The sequence below is a fragment of the Aedes aegypti genome, chromosome 3 (assembly GCF_002204515.2).
Source record: "Aedes aegypti strain LVP_AGWG chromosome 3, AaegL5.0 Primary Assembly, whole genome shotgun sequence".
NCBI lineage: Eukaryota > Metazoa > Arthropoda > Insecta > Diptera > Culicidae > Aedes > Aedes aegypti.
This window is the reverse complement of record NC_035109.1, coordinates 193,905,670-193,932,705: the sequence shown is the minus strand read 5'-3', so window position 1 is coordinate 193,932,705 and position 27,036 is coordinate 193,905,670. Positions and strand designations below refer to the sequence as shown.

Sequence of the window (27,036 nt, the reverse complement as noted above, 5' to 3'; positions counted from 1 at the left end):
AGCGGCTGCCATGTCAATCTCTCCCTCTTGTTGGTGCCGTTCATTGTACAGTGGGGTGGCACGAGCGAGCCAGCGAAGCGAATGTGGTTGAAAACTATGATTCATTCTGACGATTTGTTTGCACGCTTATGCCGCAATGCAACTGCATCGCAGCATCATTCAGCGAGCAGGCATGCAGTCAAGAACAGCCTGACCAAGCACATGGCATGCTCTCGCGCTCTCATCGGAGTCTCTTTTGTGCTGCACTTTGTGCTACTCTTTCTCTATCGGAGTTCTTTTTGTGTTGCACTTTGTGCTTCTCTTTCTATATTGGCTGGAAGCGTGCATAGAGCGCGAGAGTGACACCGTTGAGAAGAACGCGAGCGAATGCTCAAAGGGGACTTGTAGAGGTTGGAACATAAACCAACTTTTCATTTCGTTGGAGTTCAGTTTTTGTACTTACTTTGCGATTGTCGGATGTGTGTTTTCTCGAGTTTGCGCGAGTTCTGAGAGGTTCTTTTCCACTGAGTTCTAAATGGACTATCGTTCTTTGGACGTTTTTGTAATGCTGAAGTTTTAGAATAAAAACTTTCTCATATCATTCTGTGATTCGATGTTGTGCTAGTGCAGCGCTGGAAAAATTCTATTGAAAAGCCGACCTTGACGTCTGGCTGGTCCACCGGGTGCTGAATTCCTGAAGTCTGTGACGGGTGTGTGTGATTCTTGAAGTGTGACAGGCGCAGGACCGAAAGATTTCTGTGCTCTTAATGTTGATGCAACGTATGTAATACAGTGACCGGAAACGAAGTGGAGTATTTTTATTATCAATTTTATTCGTGCTACAGTTTTATGTGACGGTTGTGTGTAAAAGGAAAAGAGTAATAACTTGAAATCACATTCAATTGTCGAAGATTGCTCAGTGTTACTATTTTACATTTCTGCTGTTTAGAATACTGACACAGCCGAACGTGCCCATTAATACTAAATAGGAAGCGACAGTCACCCCAGCTTCACAGCCTCAGCATCGATATACCACGGTCAAAACTATAGGGAAGCGAAACCAGTCTGATAATAATGTGCCTCTTCTGATATATGACGGTGTGCGAGAGAGCAAAAGAGTGAATTTTAATCATAAATCTGCTTCGAAGGATATCCACTAGCGTTAGCGGTTTTGACTGGACTGGAGAATTATTCAGATTGTGGCTCACCACATACATGCATATGTGAGCGGTTTGTTTTGTGGATAATGATTGATCTTTTGTAACCTAACATTCGGACTAGTGGCAAAGTTATCTGTGACAGCTGATAAGAACAAAAGTGCTGCCTGTCACGCCTTCCTGGGGCACTCTACATAACAGCAGCAAAAATCTTGGAAAAGGTAAGTCTATTGATGTGTCACAAATTGATAATTGTTATCTTTTTGAACATTGTGTACTTTGAACAGTTCTGAGTAAAAAAGGGATCATGACGTCAGAAAATGGCTATTACAGATTAGTAATATTTAGGTTGACTAAGACACCACCAAGACCACTTAAGACATGTATGTCAATACATCAACAAAATAATGTGTATTTCTGGACAAACATTTGAAAAGGGCTCAAGAGGTCTTGAGCCTTTTTTTCGGAAACGTTGCTGTTGAGCCCATTTTGGCCCGCCCACGCAAACTAACACCACTATCAAGAAGATTAGTGTTAGCTCTTCCTGATAGTGGTATTGGTGAGTATGATCGAGTGGAATTGAGCCCCACAGCGTCTTGCAAAGCCATTGTTTACCAATGTCGATGTGCCCTTTTGAAATGTTTGTCCAGATTTGTTGTTCACGTATAGAGTAAAGTAGGGCAGAAGTTCCTTATTAGGATTTCTAGCTCAATTCAAAATAAATGGTATAAATGTCTTGGTGGTTCGAATGCCAATAAAGTAATTCACTTCAAATACTTTAGAAATCGATCGAGATCTGGAAAAATTATGTTTTTTTGTTGATTCTAGACGTAAAATTTATTATTTTAGGTCGAACTTTCATTGCATGGAACAAAGTAAAAGAAAATCATATTTTTTATGTAAAGGCATTTCAAGGCCTATCGGAAGAATGCTTTGAGATGTATTAGTTTTTGAATAAATGCTTGGAAACCATCTTTGGGCCAAAGTGAGGCAACATAAATGCGTAAAATTTTGCAAATTCTCAAAAATCTAAATATTAGCTTTAAATTAAGCAAAATATGCCTGATCGTGTGAAAAAGGGCACCAAAATTTCACGTTTTACCATAGCTTCGCGAAATACTATTATTTTTGAATATATAAAACATGGCTTTTTGAGAAATTTCATAAATCTATTTAGTGTTTATTTTTTCTGTAAACAACATGGTTAATACTTGGAAAAGGTATTCTTGCTATATTTTATGTTTCAATAACCGAACTTTTGCCCCACCGGTAGGACAAAAGTTCATTTAAGACAAACAGCTTTTAAACTGTTAAAACTAAAATTGGGACTCAAGTTTGGTCAGCAAAATTTGAAGCCAATATGATATAACTTCACTTTGACAGTTGAAAAGAAATGAATACTTTACAATTATCATTTCAATTTTGTTTTTCTGGAAATATTTATTATTCCACTAAGGTTGTACTTTTAATAACTGTGGAAGTGCTCATAAGAACACTAATCTGAGAAGCAGGCTTTGTCCCAGTGGGGACGTAACGCCAGATAGAAGAAGAAGAAGGTTGTACTTTTGCCCCACTTTACTCTATTCGCCTCGAATTGCATTACACAAAACTTTTATTTCGCGATAATAATTATCTATTATGGCCAGAATATACCCTTTTCAACTATAAGGCAGCGTAAGATTGGATTAAGAAAAGATGCTTTCAGAGATTCATGACGCACCACTATATAAAGGCTAGTTATTTTGTAATTTCATTCATTCATATGTCATGATGATATTTGTTCTTCCTCGTATTTACTATCACTATTTACTGCTCAATTTAATCGGTGAAAATTAAATATTGTCAAATTTTGAGGGCTAGTTCGCGAGAAATTTTCATGGTTTGTTTTCATATAAGAGAAGCTATTCTGCAAGCTATTTTGCAATATTTTTTTCATAATGGGAAGTGGGAAAATAGACCCTGGTTACGCCTCCCTGGAGTTTCTTTGGTGATGTTGTTCCATAATTTTGGTAATTTTTGAGACATAAACTATTCTTTACTACGGCTCTTGTGGACTTCTACAAAACGTTTATTTTACTACACAAATTGAACTTGAACTTAACTGAATGACGTAATGGAAATTTCCTTGACTTCTCTGGGCATAGAGTATCATCGTACCTGCCACACGATGTACGAATGCGAAAATGGCAATTTAGGCAAAGAAAGCTCTCAGTTAATAACTGTGGAAGTGCTCATAAGAACACTAAGCTGAGTAGCCGGCTCTGTCTCAGTGGGGACGTTAATGCCAGTAAGAAGAAGAACTGAATGACGAATGGACTGTATAAACTGGACGCGTAAACAGAATACGAACTAGTTACATTACTAGACCCTACTCCCCATTTTCGCATGGTCGACTTAACCACCAACACTATCATTGCTAAGAAAATGCGTTTTTGTGTTCCCAGCTGCATTTTTGAATCTTTCAACTATAACGGTCAAATAATCTGTGCATTTTCTAAAGAAATTCGAAAGTTGACGTAAACACCAATTCACTGTCATAGCAACCTCTTTTTACGCTGAACATGGGAGGGAGGCACAGATACTACACATGAAATATGAAACAACATTTTTTTAAATTGCAAGATAATTCCCGCTCACCAACGAGAATCAAGGCAGGCTTGGGAAAAATCGCTAATTTTCTTTTGTTGTGTACCTTGCATTCAAATTTCATTTTGATCGGAAAATAGTTAAAAGATGCATGTTTCAATACTGGTTCTTTAGATTTGTGGTCTTGAAAATTCAAGGATTGGCTTCGATGCATCTTCACCTTGATCTCAGCCTCTAATGAATGGATTTTGAATGGAGCACAACCTTAAAGTACGTCAACATTCTCACTAATATATCCATAAATTTATCCAAATTTTTCTTCAAAGATTGTTTCATGTACTCATCCAGGGAATTGCTCACGGAACCTCATGTCCAAATACAAAAAACATGTTCCTAAAATATTGTTCATTGTATTATCTAATGAAATTTCAGAAATGACATTACCTTTGTAAAAACGAATTGTGGTTGGATTATGATGATGATTGTAATAACTTCTTTCGAATTGGTTGTAAAGTCGTTAGTCCCATAATGATGCCCCTTGCTAATAAAAAAAAGGGTTCAAGTGTTTCTTTATTTTGAAATTTTTGAAATTTATAGCTCAATCTAAAACAAATGTTATAAAGTTCATGGTGGTTCGAGTGCTGTTCAAGTAAAAGGCTCTCACAAAATCTATGGAGAGTTCATAAAATTGTAGTTTATTTTTGTATTTCGATCGTTCTTTTACCACATGGACCAAATGCGAAATAAAAGCTATTTCTTTTCTTTTATGTAAGAACATAGCTAGGTCTATTGTGCGTTGAGATGCTTGATCAGTATTAGTTTTTTAAAATAGTTTTTACCATAGTGAGTTAAACAGCGAAATATGCCTGATCGCGAAAAAGAGACAAATACTCATTGTTTTCATTACTTTTGCGAGAAATTCGATTTTGTCAACTCGTCCAAAAATTGTAAGGTGTCAAAAAAAACAAACTTTGCTTAAACGGGAAAAGTTTTATTATGGTACATTTTTTGACACAATTCAACATAAATTGAGGTGATAAGACGCAAAGAGGTATAAAAAACACGTCCCTAGTGTTGAGAAAATCAATTTGAAGTTTTTTTGGCAATTATTTGTCCCATACAAATTGTATGGGAACCCAAAGCACACAAGCCAATCTTCTACGAGTTATGTTACTTTTTCTGTTGGACGTAAAAGAAAACCTAAAATACTGATGCAAAGCTTCAAAACAGTAGAATTTCAATTAAACTTTACTCAAAATCGATTAAAATATTACTTACATCACTTTGCGTTATGGCCCCTCAATTAAAATACATGGGGGTAGATGAAAAAACCGAATTTAGTACTATACCATTTAATTCCACTAGAGTCTGTATGAACTAGGTCTAAACGTTATTCTCCACCCATTTTTTTTATAAACTTAAAATTTATGAGTTTTAAGTACATTCCATAGGTACATGTACATCACGGGAACGATTAGTAGGTACCAAGTTGAATAGCCATGTATTGCCGTTGTCGTTGTCTCTGTTGAGTAGCGTCGTAGGTACCTGTTTGCAAATTTCCAGACTCTCCTCCACATCCAGTTTCCAAGGAGAAGAAACATTTCTCAAAACTTTGATATCGGCCGTCGTAATTGTATGTCCTTCTGAAAAGATATGTCTTTTTTTTTGGAGTTTTGTTTGTTGTTGAACTTCCAACATAAGTATAAGTATTTCTTATTTTATTTCTTCACTTTACTATTTTTATTACTTTCTCTAACAAATTCACATATTTTCCCTCGTTGAGTTTCTGTTATGGAAACCCACGAGGGTGAAGGGGGGTCAACAGATGATCTTTAATCAATTGAAACCTCTTTGAATAAACCTTTTCGTGTGAAGGTTTATCCTTCCAGTTTTTTCGGTCCATTTGTAGTGTATTTTCGTAAGAAAGAAAATCCGATTAACGTTTTATTGATTTCTTCTGAAATATATAAAATAACAAATCGATAAAAGAAATTCAAAAAATTTCTCTCGATAAGTTGAGAGTAATTTTTGGATTAAGAGATGATGCCAACTCTCTTTTGGAATACAAAATGTTTTCTAATTCCTATCGCGTGTATGCTCCTTGTGACGCATGCGAAATAAACGGAATTATTTATGATGAATTTTTGGATTGCGAAGATGTTAGGAACCATGGTTCAGGATTTTTTAAGAACCAATCCCTTTCTCCTGTTGGAGTCCTGGATTGTGTTCGTTTGTCAAAACATATAATGATTCCAAATATATGCATTTGAATTGCATCAAAATTACGTTTTCTGGTTCAGTCCTGCCAGACTTCGTAATTATTGATAATGTAAAATTTCGCGTGAGGCTTTACTACCCAAAGCTCATGCATGATGATGATGATGATGATGATGATTATTTAGCCACCATCAGCGCAAGGATTACCTATGGCTGCAGAATCGTACCGGGATGGTATGATCTACCTGATGGTTTGTTGTAGCAGGGCTAGTTAATATCTTTGAAGACCTTTGGAAGACAACACTAAAGCTGTTTTCTCATGACAAAAGGCTGGCGACCCCACGCACTTTCATCCAGTCAACAGTTCAATTAACTCCCTTAGGCTACCCCTCCCCAATACCCAATATATAGTAATATATCATACATAGTGTTATTAAAGTATCTTACCCTAAAATTATATAAATAAAGAAATTAAAAATTATACTCAGCTTAATCCAAATAAACTCAAAAAAAAGAAAAACGTCCGGGAAAGTATTTCAAGCTTGAAAGTCAACCAGTTTGAAACATGAAATGAACATCAAAAAATGGAAAGCTTCTGATATTGAACGACCTCTTGAATATTTTGCATCCAACAGATCCAAAAGTTCTTCTCCAGAACGGATTAATCTGGAAAACGGATCACTTCTAAAGGCTCGTCACGAACTCCAAATCTAGAAAACGGATCACATCAAAACGCTCGCTAGAATCTCCTGGAACTTGTATCCGAAACGCCACAGCACACACGGAAACCGAAACCTCGAACAGCTTCTATGGTTCGGAAAATTTTCTCCTCCTGAAAACGGAGAAAAAAGTTGGACGATGAAAAAACTTGACTTGTTAATTCAACTACCCAAAGCTCATGCATTGTGACAAATGTCTCCTTTTTGGTCACACTTCCAGTTTTTGCTCCAATAAACAAAAATGTTCTAAGTGTGGCGAAGCGCATTCTTCGTCTGAATGTAATAAAAATTCGGACCTTTGTATTTATTGAAAACAGAAGCACAAATCTTTGAAAGATTGTGCTGTTTACATTGATCATCAATCCAAATTAAATAAAAAAAAAGAAATAAGAACAATTTATCATATGCTGAAGTAATGAAATCTTCAGATAACATTTCTTCAGCTAATGTTTTTGAAATTTTACCCAATGATGATGGAGTTGAATCATTTGATAATTTCAATAATTTTGTTCACAAACCTCCCAATAAGAGGAGAAGAACTGTTAATGTTTCTTCGAACAAACAAAATAATATTTCTGATGAACCTCAACCATCAACTTCTTTTGATATGAATTTTCCTTCCCTTAAGGCATCTGCACCTCACAAAAATATTCCAGGTTTTGAAAGATTTGATTCTGATTGTTCATCCAAGCCTAATGAGCAGTCCAAGACTAATTCTAATGAGCAAAATAACGAAAATTCCAGTCAGTCAATTTTGAGAATCCTTGAAGAAATTGTTGACTTTTTGGGATTAAGTGATTTTTGGAAAAAAATCATTAAAATGGTTTTACCATTTTTGGCCACTCTTTTGAATAAATTGAATTCATTTGTTCCCCTCATTGCCTCATTATTTTCTTCCTAATGGCTTCAAACAATTGCAATAATTTGAACATTTTACAATGGAATTGCCGCAGTGTTATTCCCAAAATTGATCGGTTGAAAGCATTAAATACAAATTTTAATGTAGATGTATTTTGCTTGAATGAAACATGGTTAGGAACATCAAAATTTTTCCGTATTCCACAATTTAACTTAATAAGGAAAGATAGGGATTCATCATTTGGAGGAGTATTAATTGGTGTTCGTGAAAATATTGAATTCAAACATTTAGTTTTATCTTTTCAATCACAAATAGAATACGTTGCTGTATCTATTAGAAAAGAAAAATGTGAGTTTTCTATTGTTTGTTTTTATATTCCTCCAAATGCAAGTTTTTCGTTGTCTCAAATAAAATGTATTTTGAATGAAATTCCTTCTCCATTTTATGTATTGGGCGATTTCAACGTACACAATTTTGCCTGGGGTAGTGACAAAACGGATGATAGGGGTTCTCTTATTATGGATTTGATTGATGATTTTAATTTAAATATTCTTAATAATGGATCGATTACTAGGGTTGTTGTGCCTCCCAATAATCATTCATGTGTTGATTTATCCCTTTGTTCAAATAATTTATCAATGCAATCTTCTTGGAAAATTATGGATGATCCAAATGGTAGTGATCATTTGCCTATTTTAATTGAAATTCAAACATCTAAATACAATAATATATTAAATGAACCATGTGTTCCTGATCTCTGTAGAAATGTCAATTGGACGAAATTTTCTGACCTTATATCTGATTCATTGATAAATATAGTTAATTCTGATTCACCAATTGAAAACTATAATACTTTTTCAAAGTTATTGAATAACTGTTTACGGAATTCACAGAACAGGAAATTAGTGTCTGGTACTGTAAAGAAAAATCTTCCTTCTTTTTGGTGGGATGATGAGTGTTCCATTTCTTTAAAGAATAAATCAGTTGCTTTCAAATTATTTCGCAGATCTGGTTCCAGAAATCATTATTTATTATATTGTAAAGCTGAAGCACTGTTTACAAGAATTACAAAATTTAAAAAGACAAATTATTGGAAACAAAATGTTGAAAATCTTGATAGAGAGACTTCTTTATCGAAGTTATGGTCTGTAGCTCGTAATTTAAGGAATTATAAATCGTCTCTTCCCACTGTTTTGGAATATTCGGAAAAATGGATAGATGATTTTTCTTCAAAAATATGTCCTGATTTTGTACCTCCTCCAATACATTTCAAGGCAAATTCTTTTAATTATTTTCCGAAACTTTGCAATCCTTTTTCATTGGCTGAATTTAATATGGCGTTATCCATTACCAAAAATACTGCTCCTGGAATTGATAATATTAAATTTATTGTATTAAAGAATTTGCCAGATGAAGGAAAACTTCATTTACTTTCAATTTATAATTCTTTCTTATATCAGAACATTGTACCTCTTGAATGGCGTTCCATTAAAGTTATTAGTATTGTGAAGCCTGGTAGAGATCCTTCATTTGCAGATAGTAGAAGACCAATTAGTTTGTTGTCATGTTTTCGTAAACTGTTTGAACGAATGATTTTAAACCGCCTTGAATTATGGGCTGAGGATAATAATTTTTTTCCATCTTCTCAATTTGGTTTTAGAGGAGGTCGTGGTACCCGTGATTGTGTTTCACTTTTGGCTTCACAAATTCAACTTTCCTTCAATAAAAAGCAGGATGTTGTTTCAACTTTCTTGGATGTTTCTGGAGCATATGATTCTGTTTTAATTGATTTATTGTTCAATAAAGTGAACAATTTAAAAATTCCAAATTTGATTTCAATTGTTTTATGTAATTTGTTTTCTTTCAAAATTATGAATTTTTTTCCATGATGGATGTTCCAAAACTATTCGTTATAGTTATTTTGGCCTTCCACAAGGGTCTTGTTTAAGTCCTTTTTTGTACAATTTACTCACAAGTGACATTGCTTCCATTATTCCTAATGGTTGTTACTTACTACAATTTGCTGATGATAATGTGATTTCTATTAGTGGCAAAAATAGAGAGATCATTAGACATTTTATGCAATGTGCCTGGAATGCAAATTCCTTGGAATGCATTTTATAATTCTAATATCAGCATTCATACTTATCAACCATTCATTGACTTGTCTCTTTTTTATGAATTGAAACAAGTTCCAAAAATTCAACATTCTAATATTTCTAAATTTTTATTCGAGCGGAAATTTAATGGAATCACTCCTGCACAATTTTATTATACAGTTGATTCATGATGATGCTGGCTTCGGTGTGTAAAATTTATTTTCAGCTCACTTTTTTAAATTACAATCTCCCTGTTCTATTTTCATAGCAGAGCTGATTGCCTTATATTTTGCATGCATCTTGATCATAGACTGTACTCCAAATATATACAGGGTGTTTGGTTCCATGTTTTTAATAATTTGAGGGTCGATAGGTCTCCATGAGATATGAAAAAGTGCCCATGGAACATAGGGTCGCAAATCACTGCTAAGTGAGTTATTCACGATTTTAAGATTTTCAACTTGTTCATCTTTGAAACCTCATATCTAATTAACTATGCGTCATACATTTAATCTCTGTGCATGAATCGAAAGCTTATGATCTAATCTATCTTAGTTTCTTGGACGTGATTTTTGTAGAAAATGATTCAAAGGCTCAAATTACGAAAAGTTTGCAAAAAGTGACGGAAAAATCAGCATTTTTTGACGTATTTTCATGAATTTTATTAAAATTATCGTAATTAATGTTAAAAAAGTTCTTCTACAAAATATGCATTAACTTGTTAGCTACCAAAGTGTCTTTGAGAGCAAAAGTGTATCTCTTGTAGATTCGTCACAATATCATGTTGAAAATTGTGCTTCAAATAGCAAAAAAATCAAAAATATTACCGGCTTTTTACTCTATTCGTTCGTCCGTTCGTGTGTTGATGCCTCCGCGTGTGAATGAAGTGCTCGGAAACGACAGATGTCGGTCGTGCCGAAGCGAAGGGAAAATGAAATCGCTTCGCAACATGCGCCATTTTATCTTCTCTTCGCGGCGTTTAGTTTGCAAACATTCGAATGAATTAGATTTAGTGCGGTCGCCGCACGACCATCGCAGTAGCGAAAGTGTGGTCATAAAGACTGATCCTTTTAAATTCCTCGCACTAGTAGCTGAGCTACGGTGCAGAGCAGATGGGGGGTGCGCTTGCGCGTGTAGCGAGAACTCAATTTATGCATTTCTCGCCTATGACGTTGAACTTTTGATGCATTTTGAAGGGTTTTAGGTCGTCTATCAATTACATAGAGGTGGACAAGGGAGAGTAGAATTTATGACGTGCCATTCACGCCATTCTAAAAGTACAACACTACCAAGTAAACCTCGCCCGTGATACACAGCACGAGCGAGGTGAATTCTTAGGTTCAATAAAGTAATTTACGTATCGCATTAATGCTCAGCGTAAACTGTTGGAGCAGCAGGATGAAATATCTCACAAAATTAGTGACCGTCTATCCTACTACAGCTTGGTTTTCTGTATAAGGTTGCTTACAAATTATGTTCAATAGATCAATAATCTCTCAGTTAACTATTTTTATAAAATAAAATAATAGACCTACATGTAATATTTCATATAATTTGCAGTGCCGTATCCAGAAAATTGCTGAGGGGAGACGAACGACGCAAAAAAGTGGATATTTTTACAAAAATTGGGATGGCTTAAAACGGTTCAACCAAATCATTTTGTTTTTGTTTTATCCTGCAAAATAATAGAATAACTGCATAAAATTAAGATTTTTTTTTTGAAATTGAGACTTTGGCAGTTTAATAAGTACTTTGTGCAGTCACAACAATTAAAAGTCACAATTTGTAGATCAGTACTCTTCTTAAAAAAAAAGGCTTAAGCCTTGCAATGTTTGTAATACGAAATCAAATATTTTGAAAAAAAAAATCAAATAATTGATCAAATTCCAACATTTTTACATTATTGAAACAATTTATGATAGATTGAACGAAAACGACACAATTTTATCAAGCAGGGTGATGCGGTTCTTGTACAAGAATAATAAAATATAAATAAACCTTTTGTTATGCTCTTAATCAAATACATACAAAGGTATCGACCGTGATAATTATATTTTGAATTTGTTTATCGGCATATCGGTTTATTTTGCTCGAAGTAAGAGGGAGCATGGAGAAGAAAGCAATGAATACTAGATGGATAGGTACCGTAAGGGAACGGCGAGAGAAATTGGATTAGATGTTGAAGAGGGCATACCATATTAAACAGTATTACTTGAAACATCCTTCCTTGTGGCTAACGTCCCCTATGGGAACGGCTTGGGTGTGTTTTGCGAATGACACTAGTGATCAGATTTTTAATGAATGGTAACCAGCTTAATTGAAAGGAAAATAGGCAAAAAATAAACAAGCAGACGTCATCTTATGCACCTATATTATTTTGAATTACGAAAATTTGATCTAGTATCCTTTGATAATGGGCATAGCGACGTACGGAAAGAAAATCAGGAATGAAAAAACTACAAGTCTAAACTGCCCATAACTGCATATTTGTAACATTCGACAAAAGTAGGCATTTAGTAAATAATATACCAAGTACCGTTTTGATTCATATTACGGACACTTAAGGCCTCAGTGAAGTATGACCCAGCTTGGACCGTACAAAATAAAATATTCTGTATGATTTTTTAGCGTTATCGAGCGTCGGAAGCCCTTTACTTTCGGATGGTGGGTAAAGAATACGCGTCCGCAACTTGAATAATTTTAAATAAATCAAAACGTGTGGCCTTTTCATGATTCTTATTCCGGACGCTCCCTCACTTTTGCCTCATATTCCGGACGCTTTGATTCGAATTACGGACAGCTCAAGATAATCATTAATGGAACAGTCAAATCATCAATTGAAATCGTTCAACCACTTAAGAGACGTCTAAGGTAGTTGGTCATTATAAATTTGCAATGATATTTATGGAAAAAACCTAATAAAACGAGCCTCGAAAATGAGAACTTTTGGACGGCGAAAATTGAAACATTTCGTGTGAAATGTTTCCCATACAAACGAGAGTGTCCGGAATTTGAAGCTGTCCGTAATATGAATCAAAACGGTATGCATTTCATGGCAGTATTGGAGGAAAATGAAATTTCAAAAAATCAATATGAATCCATAAGGGCTTATTTGAGGCTAAAATTTTGTACAACGCATGTTGCGTATAGGATGAGTAGTCACAAAATAATTCTGATAGAAATTTTGTTGCTACTACATCATGAGGCTCATGTATAATCTCAATGTGACTGTTATGCGGTTACAATTGCCAATGTGACAAAACAACTTTGCATTTTTTTCTAATTTTCTAGAACAATCTCATAGATTTCGGTAAGTTGATCGAAAGTATTTGTCATTTGATAACTCTCCCCGGTACAAACTCGAAATTTTCAAAAATGTCGAATGTGACAAATATGCAGTTATGGGCAATACATCGATCGACGAAGATATCGACACATGGAGAGGATAATTATATGCAGAATAAAAGGACCGAAGAATTCATCGACATAGGGTGAGATATCGAGATGTGGATGGTTGACTGTATAAAATACTGTTCAGTTAATCGTTTTTAATCATTGTCCAATAACCGACAATATTAAGGGATATGCAAATCGAAGACATTTTTTGGCATACATATGTGTTTCATAAATCAAAGGGGCGATTCCAAAAAAAATATTAGCCTAAAGGGGGCGAAAGTTAATAAAGTTTTGGAAACACTGCTCTCAGAAGTCCCTCTAAGAATTCCTTCAGGGTTTCATCCAACAATTTCCTTAGGAATCTGTCCGATGATTCCTTCCGGAGTTTCTCCATTGGTTTCTCCAGGAATTCTTCCAGAGTTTCTCCCTGTTTTCAAAAATAACTTCTTGGATTTTCTCTTGGAACTTCAAAGATGCCTTCAGGAGTCCTTCTTAGAATAATTTCAGGATATTTTTCATGACCTTTTCAAGAATTCTTATGGAGATTTCTACAGTGACCCCTCCAGGAATCATTCCAAAAAATCTTCCAGCAGTGTCTCCATGGATATTTTCAAAGGTTCTTCCAAATATACCTCCAAACATTCCTTCAATAGAATTTCTAAGGTTTTCTTCAATTATACCCGGAAACTCCTCCAGGAGCTCGATAAGAGTTCTTGAAAAGATCATGAAAAATATCCTGAAATTATTCTTAGAAGGACTCCTGAAGGCATCATTGAAGTTCCAAGGGAAAATCCAAATCGTTATTTTTTTTTAAATTGGGAGAAAATCTGGAAGAATTCTTGGAGAAATCAATGGAGAAGCTCCGGATGGAATCCTTGGAGAGATTCCTAAGGAAATTGTTGGATGAAACCCTAAAAGAATTCTTGGAGGAACTCTTTAGAGGAATGCCTGCAGGAGTCACCGAAGAAAAGTTTAAACAGAATTCCAGAAAGACTCCCTGAAGGAAATCTTCATAGTTTACTTGGAGCAATCTTTTGAGATATTCATGGAGGTAGGATATTTCTGAAGAAATCTTTGAACGTTTTCCAGTAGGGCTTCATGGGTTTATAACTGACGGGATCCTTGGAGGTATTCCTAGAGAAAACCCTAGTGGTACTCATGAAAAAAATCAACGAATATGTTATTGATTGCTAGAGAAAACCCTAACGGTTTTCCTAACAATTCATTGGAGATATTCCTGGAGGAAAAATTGAAAGTATTTCTGGAGGAATTTCTGCAGGAATCTCCGAAAGAATCTCCGGAGGAGTTACAGGAGGTTACTAGACAGCTCCTATACAAATCCACGGAGAAATTGATAAAAATATCCTGAAGTTTATCCAGGAAGAACCCATGGTCAAATTTCAGGAGGAATCTTAGAAGCTATTGCTATCGGAATCTAAGCAGTGATTTATGGACGAATCCTGAAAGATATTCCTCTACCTGAAGGTATTCCTGGAAGAAACCATGAAGTTAATCCAAAGAATCCCTGTAGCTATTCTTAGTAGAATTTTAAAGTTATTTCTTGTGTAGTTCGTGGAGGAAACCTTGGACGTATTTTTAGAGGAATCTTTAGAGAAACTCTTGGAGGTATTCTTGGTGGTATTTCTGGAGAAAATGCTGAAGGAATGTAATTTAAGGAATTCCTGGAGGGAGCTCTGGAAGTATTTCACGAGAAATCCTTGTAAATATTTCTGGAGGCATTCAAAGAGGTATTCCTGCTAGAATCTTTGGAAGAATTCCTGTTAAAATCTATCGAGGAAATTCTGAACAAATCCCTAGTGGAATTCCTAAGAGAAAGAGTGCTAGGTGAAATCCGCGAAATCCACGAAGAAATTTTAGAGGAATCCTTTGATGTATCTCATAGGTAATCCCTGAAAAAAAATTTACCAAGATTTACCAAACAATTTCTGGAGAAAATCCTGGAGAAATTCATAAAATAATTTTTGAAGGAGTATCAGGGCTAATCCCTAAAAATATTGCTGAAGGAAGTTTTGCAGATATTCCTCAACGAATTCTTGGGGATATTCAGATTCTTCAGAGCCTCGAAAACCTCCTCCACTGACATGCGATCGATTTAAATAAGGCCGATATCGTCCGCAAGATAAAGGACCATATGTGACCGTAGCTCTTCCTTAGCTGAGTGGTTAGAGTCCGCGTTACAAAGTAAAGCCCTGCTGAAGGTGTCTCGGTTCGATTCCTGATCGGTCCAGCATCTTTTCGTAATGGAAATTTCCTTGACTTCTCTGCGCATAAGGTATCATCGTACCTGCTACACGATATACGAATGCAAAAATGGCAACTTTGGCAAAGAAAGCTCTCAGTTAACTACTGTGGAAGTGCTCATAAGAACACTAAGCTGAGAATCAGGCTCTATCCCAGTGAGGACGTTATATCAAGAAGAAGAAGAAGATGTGACCTTGTCATGATAGTTTCATTTCTTTGCTCGCCTGATCCCCTTATATCACCCTGGAGTGCAATGTTGAACAGTGAATTCCAAAGTGCGTCTCCTTGCTTCCATCTAAATTCACAAACGACATTGACACCTCGTCTCCAATCCAAACAGATGGTGAGTCCGTTAGTTATACTCCAAGAATTTATCTAAGTTCATTTGCAAGATGTATCTGGTAATAACTGGTTCGTTGTCAGAGCGGCCCTCCCGAAAACCAGCCTGGTATTGGCCGACAAAGGATTATTATTATTATTATTATTATTGTCTTTATTTAAGAGATTTTCAGCCCTAGGCTGGTTCATCTCGAGAAGAAGGAAAATACTGAAGGCACCTTAAGGGTACAACCAGCTAGCAAGTGTAAGTTACAGAGTTTTTATATGATGAATTTAGACTGTCTAGCGTATTTTTGTCTATTCGTGTCCTTGGTTCTCAGCGGTTATCATAATCGTTCGACCGTCTCTTAGGGTTTTAGATTTCCAGGAAAAGTCCGGCTTCCCGAAGGAAGTTTATAAGAGTTCTCTCGTAGACAGAGTTGTTTTGTAAAGCTCGGCTGGTCGATGTTATGTCGTGCTGTCTACGTAGTAGGTCATATTTGGGACAACAGCTAATGATATGTTCCGACAAAGGATTCCTCAAGTGGTCTCAGTCTGAAGGTATCCCTGGGAAATTCCTGAGAACATTAACTGAAAGAATTCCTGGAGGAATTTGTGGAGAAATTCTTGGATGATTTCCAAAGAAAAGATTTACCCGCTGAATCCATTCCATATTTTTGGTGTCCAAAGAAACCAGGAATTAATTATATTCATATTAAATTTGTAACATAGTTAATTGGTCATTTACTAATGAACAACTTGGAAATTGCAGGATAGACTCTTGAAAATTTTCTAAATTGATATTTTCATCTGGATGCAGTAATCATGCTTTTGATTTGTGTGAAAAACATTTAATTGAGATCATGAGAAAAATTAAAAATATTGTGTAATAAATCTTTGAGCTGTTTAGTGGAATACCTATAAATAAAAGAAAACCCGAATCTAGTACTCTACCATTTAATTCCACTAGAGTTTTTTTTTTCATTTATTCAATATTGCAGTACTTTTATGGCTGTGCTTAAGCTTTCCAAAGAATTTCAGAGCTGGGAGGGGTCTCGTGGACTTTGTTCCATATAAAACATTTAAAATGTATATGCCTTTGCCCATATACGCATACAAAACAGCAACTTTGGCTGAGAAAACCTTTCAGTTAACAACTATGTATACTTAGCTGAGGAGCAGGGCTCTGTCACAGTTGGGACATAACGCCAGAAAGAAAATTAAGATCATATTGTCTACAAAACAGAAACAAGTGATCAGTGGGAGGGGGTGTGTTTGAGGGTCAACCCTCCCTCCCTCTCCACCTTAGTGGATTTTGGAGTAAGTTTTTGGTGTGAAACTACTTGAAATACGAAAAACGCTCTTAGAAGCATGTTTGGCTTTTTCAGTTTTGAAAATGTGAATTGAATTTTATTTTTAAAATTAAACATTTGGATTTGAAATTCAAATTAGTGAGAGGCTTTGGTGATCACCAAAGTTCTTGATAGTGAGACATACTATTAATGAAATATTGTTCATCCCAAAAAAATTGTCGTGTTTACACTTACGCCCTCTCGGAGGGTTGACAATTCGGAGGCTCTGTTACTAAAATGATGAAGGATATTTTCCTTCACGAAATTTTACAGGCTTGCCATAGTGACGACCATTAACTTCCGTAAATTGCTGCGGGAGCTTTAAATAACATGAAACTAGTTTTGTTTGAAAAAATGACAGATTCTCATATTTCCGGGTTTTATAATCATACACATTTATGCCGTAAATATGTTCCATGAATCAAATTTCAAATGATTTTGCCATCGCTAGAGTTACAGTTAACTTGATGATTAAAACTTGACTAAAGTTTGTAAAGAGTTTCAATTTCTAATTGTGACTGTGACTGTTTTAAGTTCTTTTAAATACATTCAATCGTTAAATTATATTCAATTTGATTTCTAATTTAGCATTGCAAATATTTCAAATGTTATCGTTCAAAATTAACACTTCTCTTGGTTTTTAATTCAAATTAAAAAAAAAATAAGACTCAGTAGCTCAAAATTAACACTTCTCTTGGTTTTTAATTCAAATTAAAAAAAAAATAAGACTCAGTAGCTCAACAGAGAGAGAAAATAAATGAAATTTTGAACTACAAATATTTGGATACTGATCTGTTGACTGTTTGATTAAGAGCATAACAAAAGGTTTATTTATATTTTATTATTCTTGTACAAGAACCGCATCACCCTGCTTGATAAAATTGTGTCGTTTTCGTTCAATCTATCATAAATTGTTTCAATAATGCCAAAGTCTCAATTTAAAAAAAAAAAATCTTAATTTTATGCAGTTATTCTATTATTTTGCAGGATAAAACAAAAACAAAATGATTTGGTTGAACCGTCTTAAGCCATCCCAATTTTTGTAAAAAATATCCACTTTTTTGCGTCGTTCGTCTCCCCTCAGCAATTTTCTGGATACGACACTACAAATTATATGAAATATTACATGTAGGTCTATTATTTTATTTTATAAAAATAGTTAACTGAGAGATTATTGATCTATTGAACATAATTTGTAAGCAACCTTATACAGAAAACCAAGCTGTAGTAGGATAGACGGTCACTAATTTTGTGAGATATTTCATCCTGCTGCTCCAACAGTTTACGCTGAGCATTAATGCGATACGTAAATTACTTTATTGAACCTAAGAATTCACCTCGCTCGTGCTGTGTATCACGGGCGAGGTTTACTTGGTAGTGTTGTACTTTTAGAATGGCGTGAATGGCACGTCATAAATTCTACTCTCCCTTGTCCACCTCTATGTAATTAATAGACGACCTAAAACCCTTCAAAATGCATCAAAAGTTCAACGTCATAGGCGAGAAATGCATAAATTGAGTTCTCGCTACACGCGCAAGCGCACCCCCCATCTGCTCTGCACCGTAGCTCAGCTACTAGTGCGAGGAATTTAAAAGGATCAGTCTTTATGACCACACTTTCGCTACTGCGATGGTCGTGCGGCGACCGCACTAAATCTAATTCATTCGAATGTTTGCAAACTAAACGCCGCGAAGAGAAGATAAAATGGCGCATGTTGCGAAGCGATTTCATTTTCCCTTCGCTTCGGCACGACCGACATCTGTCGTTTCCGAGCACTTCATTCACACGCGGAGGCATCAACACACGAACGGACGAACGAATAGAGTAAAAAGCCGGTAATATTTTTGATTTTTTTGCTATTTGAAGCACAATTTTCAACATGATATTGTGACGAATCTACAAGAGATACACTTTTGCTCTCAAAGACACTTTGGTAGCTAACAAGTTAATGCATATTTTGTAGAAGAACTTTTTTAACATTAATTACGATAATTTTAATAAAATTCATGAAAATACGTCAAAAAATGCTGATTTTTCCGTCACTTTTTGCAAACTTTTCGTAATTTGAGCCTTTGAATCATTTTCTACAAAAATCACGTCCAAGAAACTAAGATAGATTAGATCATAAGCTTTCGATTCATGCACAGAGATTAAATGTATGACGCATAGTTAATTAGATATGAGGTTTCAAAGATGAACAAGTTGAAAATCTTAAAATCGTGAATAACTCACTTAGCAGTGATTTGCGACCCTATGTTCCATGGGCACTTTTTCATATCTCATGGAGACCTATCGACCCTCAAATTATTAAAAACATGGAACCAAACACCCTGTATATTGTTTGTTCTGACAGTTTGAGCTGTCGTCATGCATTGAATACAATCAATTTTAATTTTAAAACTCATCATATCATTTTTATGATTAAAAAAATACTATTTAATCTCAACTCTCAAGGATTCGTCATAAAATTCGTATGGGTCCCAGCTCATTGTAATATTTATGGAAATGAACTGGCTGATTCTTTAGCTAAATTAGGTGTGAATCGTGGCGTAATTTTCAATCGTGATATTGCGCCTTCTGAATATTATTCAAAATTTAAATAAATATCTTTTTCCAATTGGCAAAATTGTTGGAACTCTAGTGATAAAGGACGTTGGTGTCATTCGATTTGTCCTAAAGTAAGTCATTTTCCATGGTTTAATAATATGACAGTTAGTAGAAATTTTATTTGCTCATTTTCGAGGTTAATGTCAAATCATTACACTTGCAACAGCCATTTGTATCGTATCAACATTACAGATTCCAATTTGTGCGACTGTGGGAAATCTTATGAAGACATTGATCATATAGTATTTCATTGGGACAAATATATTTCTCCAAGAAACAAATTATTGAACAGCATAACTAATTTTGGTCTCTCAGTTCCTGTATCTGTGCGTGACATACTAGGTGCAAAATGTTATCCAATTTAAAAATTATTGTTCAATTTCTTGAATGAAATCTCATATTTTGTTTGATACTTCGTTGTTGCTTTTTTCTTTTCAATTTATTTTAAGATATCAATAAGGTTGTGCTTCGTTCCCCAACTGGTTTTTATTCGACTGAATTGATGCCCTTATTCCATACCTAATTGACGTCCCTTTCAAGACAATGGCTCTGTTATGGTTCGTTACCGTGTGAGCCTTTAGTTTTAAGTGTGTTTTATAACGTTTTGTGAAAAGATAAAGAGGTTTTGTGCCTCTTTGAGAAAGATTTCCAAAAAGAAATCACTCAAAGGGATTTTTCCCTCTTTCAAAATTTTTGATTAAAAAAAATAAATAATAATAATAATAATAATAAAAGATATGTTCTGCCACCTTAGATTTGAAATCGTATGTCATCCCCTTGTCTATCGTCTTCTGAGCTTTTCTATTTCCGCTAAGTGTTCCTTGAATCTAACCTCGAGAGACCGCTTTGTTTGACCAACGTAGACCTTGCTGCAGTGGGAACAGCTGATTTTGTAAACACCAGCCTTGTTTAGTGTGTTTACCGGATCCTTGGTAGAGCCTAACGAAGTCCTAAGTTGGTTGTCTCTGCTGGAAAATACCAATTCGATTCCGAAATTCCTTAGCTTTGAGCGGAGCTGTTTGCTGATGTGTACGTCGTATGGGATGGAGACTCTCTTCATGGGTTCGGTGATAGGGGTTAGTGTCGTCAAAGCACACCGAATTTGCTGTCTTTCCTTTTTGTCGATGATGGTTTTTATTCGTTCCTTTTGTATCCGTTGATCCTTGCCGTCTCGTAGATATATTCCAGTTCCTTGGTCTTTCCGTCTTCGCTGAGGGGTAGAGTCTGCATCCTGTGGATCATGTGGTGAAACGCTGCCATCTTATGCTGGAACGAATGATTCGATGTGTAAGGGATAACTCGCTGGGTGTTTGTGGGCCTCCTGTAGATTCCAAAGTTGTAAGATGAACTTTCTTCCCTGGTGGCATTTAGATCCAAAAATGGTAGTTTTCCATCCTTCTCGTCCTCGTGGGTGAACTTGATATCCTTGTGTACGCTGTTGATTGTATCCAAAATTTTAGCCAGATCGTTCCGCTTGATAACGCTGAAAATGCCGTCGACATATCTCCACCGTTTTGTTGGGGAAAAGAGCTGCTACGTCGAAAGAAACCATCATCTCGTCATCCTCGATGTGTCCTGACTCTAATAGTTTCTGGGAGAACTCCTGGGTGTTTTTAACTGACCTAGTGGGGAATGGATTCGGCATACTCTGGAATTCCTTGACTAATCATTTCGCCAGTTTATGAGTGGGGGATCCGTCGGCCAAGATAATTTCTCGCATTTCCTTTCCTGGTTTGTGAATCTTCGGTAGTCCTTTAATCCGTGGAAGAATGGGGTTTGACTCTTTCAAACGAGCCTCGCCAATAATCGCCTTGCAGTCCTTCAGGGTTTTGTCCGTGAGCTTGATGAGTCCGGGTAGTGGATCCACTCTCAAATGTCGGTAGGGGCCTTCGTTGATCTTTTTCGCCATTTGTTCGTCGTAATCCGTCTTGTCCATGATGACGACTGCGTTGCCTTTATACGCCTTGATGTAGAACACTGGTTTATCCTTAAGTTCTTTCACGATCCTCGTCTCGTCCTTGTCTGCCCTGCTTCGTTGTCCTGTTGTAATGGCCTTTGCTACGATGCTCCTCGTTGTGTTCTGGTCCTTTATTGGTACGTTTTGCATGATTGCTGTTTCCATGTCTACGATGATTTTCTCCACGTCAGGCTTCGTAGTCACCGCATCCTAACCCCTTGTTGAGGTGTGTCAATTGCTCTACTGTGAACTGCTGCGTCGAACGGTTAACTACGAAATCTTCAATGGGTTCTATAATCGGAGCATGAACGCAGTTAACTTCCGTCATCTTGGATCGCATGTAGGCTAGTCTTCCTGTCGGCTTCGCATTCTTCCGCTCGTTTAACCTTGGTCAGGGGTAATGGGAATCCTTCCGGATATTCCTTAGCCAATTTTAAATGCAGAAAATAGCACTTCGTCGTCAGCTTGTCCAGTTTCGCATAGTGGGATTTAATCGATGCCGTGATGTACTCCTTCTCTGCTGTCCTCTTAATATGTTGTGGGATATGGGGGCCTATCTTAATCCTATGGCTAACGGGTGTTAGCTTTTCGTTCAGACATTTCTTCAGAAATGCCACGTCCTTTTGGGTGCTTACATGGGGGTCATTCCATACCAAGTGTCTATAGCAACTAGATTGAAAAAATAAAAAGAAAAGAAAATAAGACATTTGTAATAAAATGATGAACTGGCTGAATTGACCATAACAGCATATTTGTCACCTTCGACATTTTGACAATTTCGAGTTAATACCAGGGAGAGTCATCAAACGATAAACACTTTCAATCAACTTACTGAAATCTGTGAGATTGTTCTAGAAAATTCGAAAAAAATAATACCAAGTTTTGTCACATTGATTGTAGTCGCATGATAGTCACATTGAGATTATATATGAGAGGGAAATGTTGACGTGTAACTTGCTATATAGAACCTGAGGAGTCCTCTGCACTTCCACAAGAAAAAATACTGAGAGTTTGTATATGGGCAAGGATTCGTTTTGGTAAACGATAAAGATATAATTTGAAATCAACACGTAAGCATATAGACGGATGATCTATACCGATAGTGCGGTTAATACACGAACCGGACACAATTGATTCGGATTCCGTCGCTCGCCCACAAAGGAGCAAGCAACAGATTCAACGGATCAAACACTACTCCATTCCCCAGAATAGTACATTCTCTAGAATCGGTTTTATGCATTTTTAAAGAAAGGGAAAACTTAAATTTGGTTTTATTTAGTTTTTTGTCGTTGAAAAAATGTACTCATCGAATTGATTCAAATCCCAGAAGCTTCGAATCCCTGGATCTCAAAGGAATGAAATCGGAATTGAGATAAAAAAAAATCTTTTAAAAGGCGAGTGTTTGCTTCGAGTTTGCTTTGAGTGCTTTGTCTCAGGCAAACCATCTAAGGGGCCGTCCATAATCCACTTGGTCATCTATCTTGGCCAAAACCTTTACGAACAAAAACTACGGCCCATACAAATTTCAAAACGTTTGTATGAACAAAAGATCACGAAGGGGGAGGGAAGTGATCTTGAAAATCCAAAATAAACGACTACGTGATTCATGGCTAAACCCGACCAAAATCTTAAGTGGAAACAGTTGTTTATCAATTTTACAACTGTTTAACATGATTGTGCTATTTTTCTCCGAATTTCATTTCCCCAAATACCACCTCTCCGAAAGACCCGTTTCACCGAAAGCATATAAGCAATCGAAAGAAGGAGATATATACAAATATTGCCATAAATGCCGAGGACGCACACTGTAGCCGTCGCTGAAAAAACGTGATCGAAATTGTTTTGACCTTGAAAACATGATTTTAGTACTATAGTGTCTTCGGGAAAGTTTTTCCATAAAATAATCGCTATTTTATGAAAGTGTCAGTTTGGTGATTAATCCACCTATAAGTGAGAACGAAATTTTATTTTTCGTATTTATGAATTTAAAAATAAACTTTATTCGGGAAAGTTGTAGGTAATATTAGAAGAAACAACTTTGCTGAAGACACCGTATGCATATTTTTTGATTTTCATGTACATTTGTGGAGTTTTTTGTGGAACACCCCTAAAAATCACTTTTTTCATCATAACTTGGTTGGATGATTTTGTACAATTTTCAATTGTTCTAGTGTTATTTGTTACTTGCAAAAACACATAACTTTCTCCAAAAGAGCATATTTTTATCTCTCATACTTTTCGAGTTATTGAAGGTTTTATATAAAATTTTGCACCTTTTTGACACTAAAAATCATTTGGACGCGCACATTTCCGCAGTCTGAAACATGTTCATCCAATGGTTTGAAACTAATACTATGAAATGCAGAGAAAGCCGTTTTTAGCCTGCTTTAGCCTGACGGTCAAAAGATAGTCTGAAAAAATGTTTACTTACATGCAGATATAATTTACACTTAGTCACTACACCCTATATTGGCTTAACTTGAATATCTGGCATCACTGTATCGAATTTTATGCAATAAAGTCAACAATATAATCAATCAACAAAAGGTCGGAATAATCTATTCAGACAAGTTTATCACAGACAAACAGACAACATATCCAACACACTTTTCGTCGTTCACCTTTCCAACGTTAGCTGTTTATTTTTTTGCAGAAAAACACTTATTGCTATTTTTTCTGCAGGAAGTCTCAGTCCTTTCTTGAGAATTTTTCGGAGCTCGCAGCAAAAACTAAAATGTATAATATAACTATGAAACATTTATTTTTTCCTTTAAAATTCATATGCAATCCATAAATCAGTAAATATTAATGTTTAAGATTATCATCATTATTTTTAGCTCCGCTATCACTGGTTTGTTCGTTATATTTTTTAACCAAAAGATTGTCCCATCCTGATAAGGAAACATTTTTTTCTCGGGAATGCTCTAATAGATGTAATCACAGGATTTGATGTCGCCAACAAACAGTGTAATAATTCTTAGTCAGTATCAATTCGGGAAATCCTCCCTGCAATTCTTAATATCCTTGTTACATCCTCTTGAGCCTCTTCGGTCAACTGTCCAATAGAGACCAAGAAAGAAATTACCTCACTAGTATTAAAGGGACGAATGACCTTCGGGTTAAAGTCCCTCTCAAACAACAACAACAACAATTACCTCACATCCTCGTATAAGGATTCAGTGTACAAAGCGTTGAGCAAATTTCTTCATAGCATCGATGTTACTGAATCGATTCACATTTGAACTGTCGAATCTATTTATCGATTTAATCGAATCCTTTGCATCTATATATTTGAATTGAAATTTATGAAGTTTGGGATGGGATCAAATGAATTAGCAGTCAACACCAACATCTTTCAATAAAATCAGTTTTCATATTCGATACAACAAATTCACTAATTAAAAATTTGGTTTCTCTCCCATCAATTCATTAAAAAACATTTATCGATTTCTACAAAATAAATCGAATCAAAAACTCGAATTAAGAAAATCAATTCATTCGATACTAGATGCTCCAAACATCGATTCAAAATATCGATTAATCGTAATGACAAGTTAAATATTCGAAATATCAATTTAAACTCAGCCAAAGCTAGTACGGATGCTGATATTGGGTGCCACTCATATAAACCAAAAAGCAATTAAACAGTTTGAAATGCATACTTACCGACTTTCTCGCATTAAAACATATTTACACAATTATGAAGAAACAATCCACAATCGCCTTCGTGTACTGCCGTTCTACGCATATTTGGCTCGCAGCTCATAAGGTTTACATAGAAAATGGGACACCTACTTGTAGATGAGCAGTGTAAGCAGGTTGTAATTTATTAATGGTCCCTTTTATACATGGGTTCGATCACCACAAATGAACAAATTCAACAAAATGTTATCATAGAAAAATGTATGAACAAATTTTGTTACATGATCTTTAATATGATCATCTTAAGATTTCAGTAATTCCGCTGTTTTATTTTGTATGATGCTGATAAATAACCTTCGCCAATCGTATCATCAATCAAGCGGTTCTGGTGATGGCAAATCACATAACACGATAACTATTACAAATATTCTAAAATATTTCAACAAATGTATATTTTTTCATTCTCCACAAATTATCAACTATTTATTGTAAAATGCATAAATGTTATAATTGTGAATAAAACTAAAATATAGGGATTTCTTATGAAGAAACGAAAACTATAACATTTTTTATTGGTTTAGTGGGAAAAAATATCATTATCGGTATTTTACTAGTACTACCGATGAATCTATGACAAAAGGTCGAAAGACAAAAGGTCGAAAGGACAAAAGGTCGAAAAGACAAAAGGTCGAAGAACAAAAAAGAAGGGACAAAAGGTCGAAAATCTTTTTTCTAAGAAGGAAAAATTTCTCACCAAGCAAATCATATTCGACCTTTTGTCCCTTCGACTTTTTGTCTTTCGACCTTTTGTCCTTTCGACGTTTTGTCTTTCGACCTTTTGTCCATGAACCCTACCGATTCTGATCGATGTAGTACCGTTGAATCGGTATTCAGCAAAAGTAGTCGGAGCCGGAATCCCTAATTGACCACCTACTTCATAAATGAAACTAACGTTAGAAAAGTGAACGATGAAAAGAGTGTATGATATTTAGTCTGTTTGTCTGTGGTAAACCTGTCTGAACAGATTATTCCGATCTGTTGTTGATTGATGTCATTGTTGATTTGATTGCATAAAATTCGATATAGTGATGCCAGATATTCAAGTTATAGGGGGTAGTGAATAAGTGTAAATTATATCTGCATGTAAGTAAACATTTTTTCAGACTTTCTTTTGACCGTCAGGCTAAAGCAGGCTAAAAACGGCTTTCTCTGCATTTCATAGTATTAGTTTCAAACCATTGGATGAACATGTTTCAGACTGCGGAAATGTGCGCGTCCAAATGATTTTTAGTGTCAAAAAGGTGCAAAATTTTATATAAAACCTTCAATAACTCGAAAAGTATGAGAGATAAAAATATGCTCTTTTGGAGAAAGTTATGTGTTTTTGCAAGTAACAAATAACACTAGAACAATTGAAAATTGTACAAAATCATATAACCAAGTTATGATGAAAAAAGTGATTTTTAGGGGTGTTCCACAAAAAACTCCACAAATGTACATGAAAATCAAAAAATATGCATACGGTGTCTTCAGCAAAGTTGTTTCTTCTAATATTACCTACAACTTTCCCGAATAAAGTTTATTTTTAAATTCATAAATACGAAAAATAAAATTTCGTTCTCACTTATAGGTGGATTAATCACCAAACTGACACTTTCATAAAATAGCGATTATTTTATGGAAAAACTTTCCCGAAGACACTATAGTACTAAAATCATGTTTTCAAGGTCAAAACAATTTCGATCACGTTTTTTCAGCGACGGCTACAGTGTGGGACGGTTAAATCTGAATGAATCGCCGATGAAGTAAAGAAGGGTGCACATCAGATGACCGGTTCGTTCAACAACAAAGCAAAAAGTTATGAGAATTATGAGAGTTAAAAACT

At 35.5% G+C, this 27,036-nt stretch overlaps 1 protein-coding gene across 1 annotated transcript in view; it reads left to right on the top strand.

The window, feature by feature from the left end:
• Positions 1-420: 420 nt before the first annotated feature.
• LOC5574432 (GAS2-like protein pickled eggs) overlaps positions 421-27,036 on the top strand; it is a 244,148-nt gene continuing 217,532 nt past the window's right edge. Inside the window, exon 1 of the mRNA XM_021851764.1 lies at positions 421-1,357. The gene's annotated coding sequence lies outside the window, so the exon portion shown is untranslated. The remainder of the gene's footprint in view (positions 1,358-27,036) is intronic.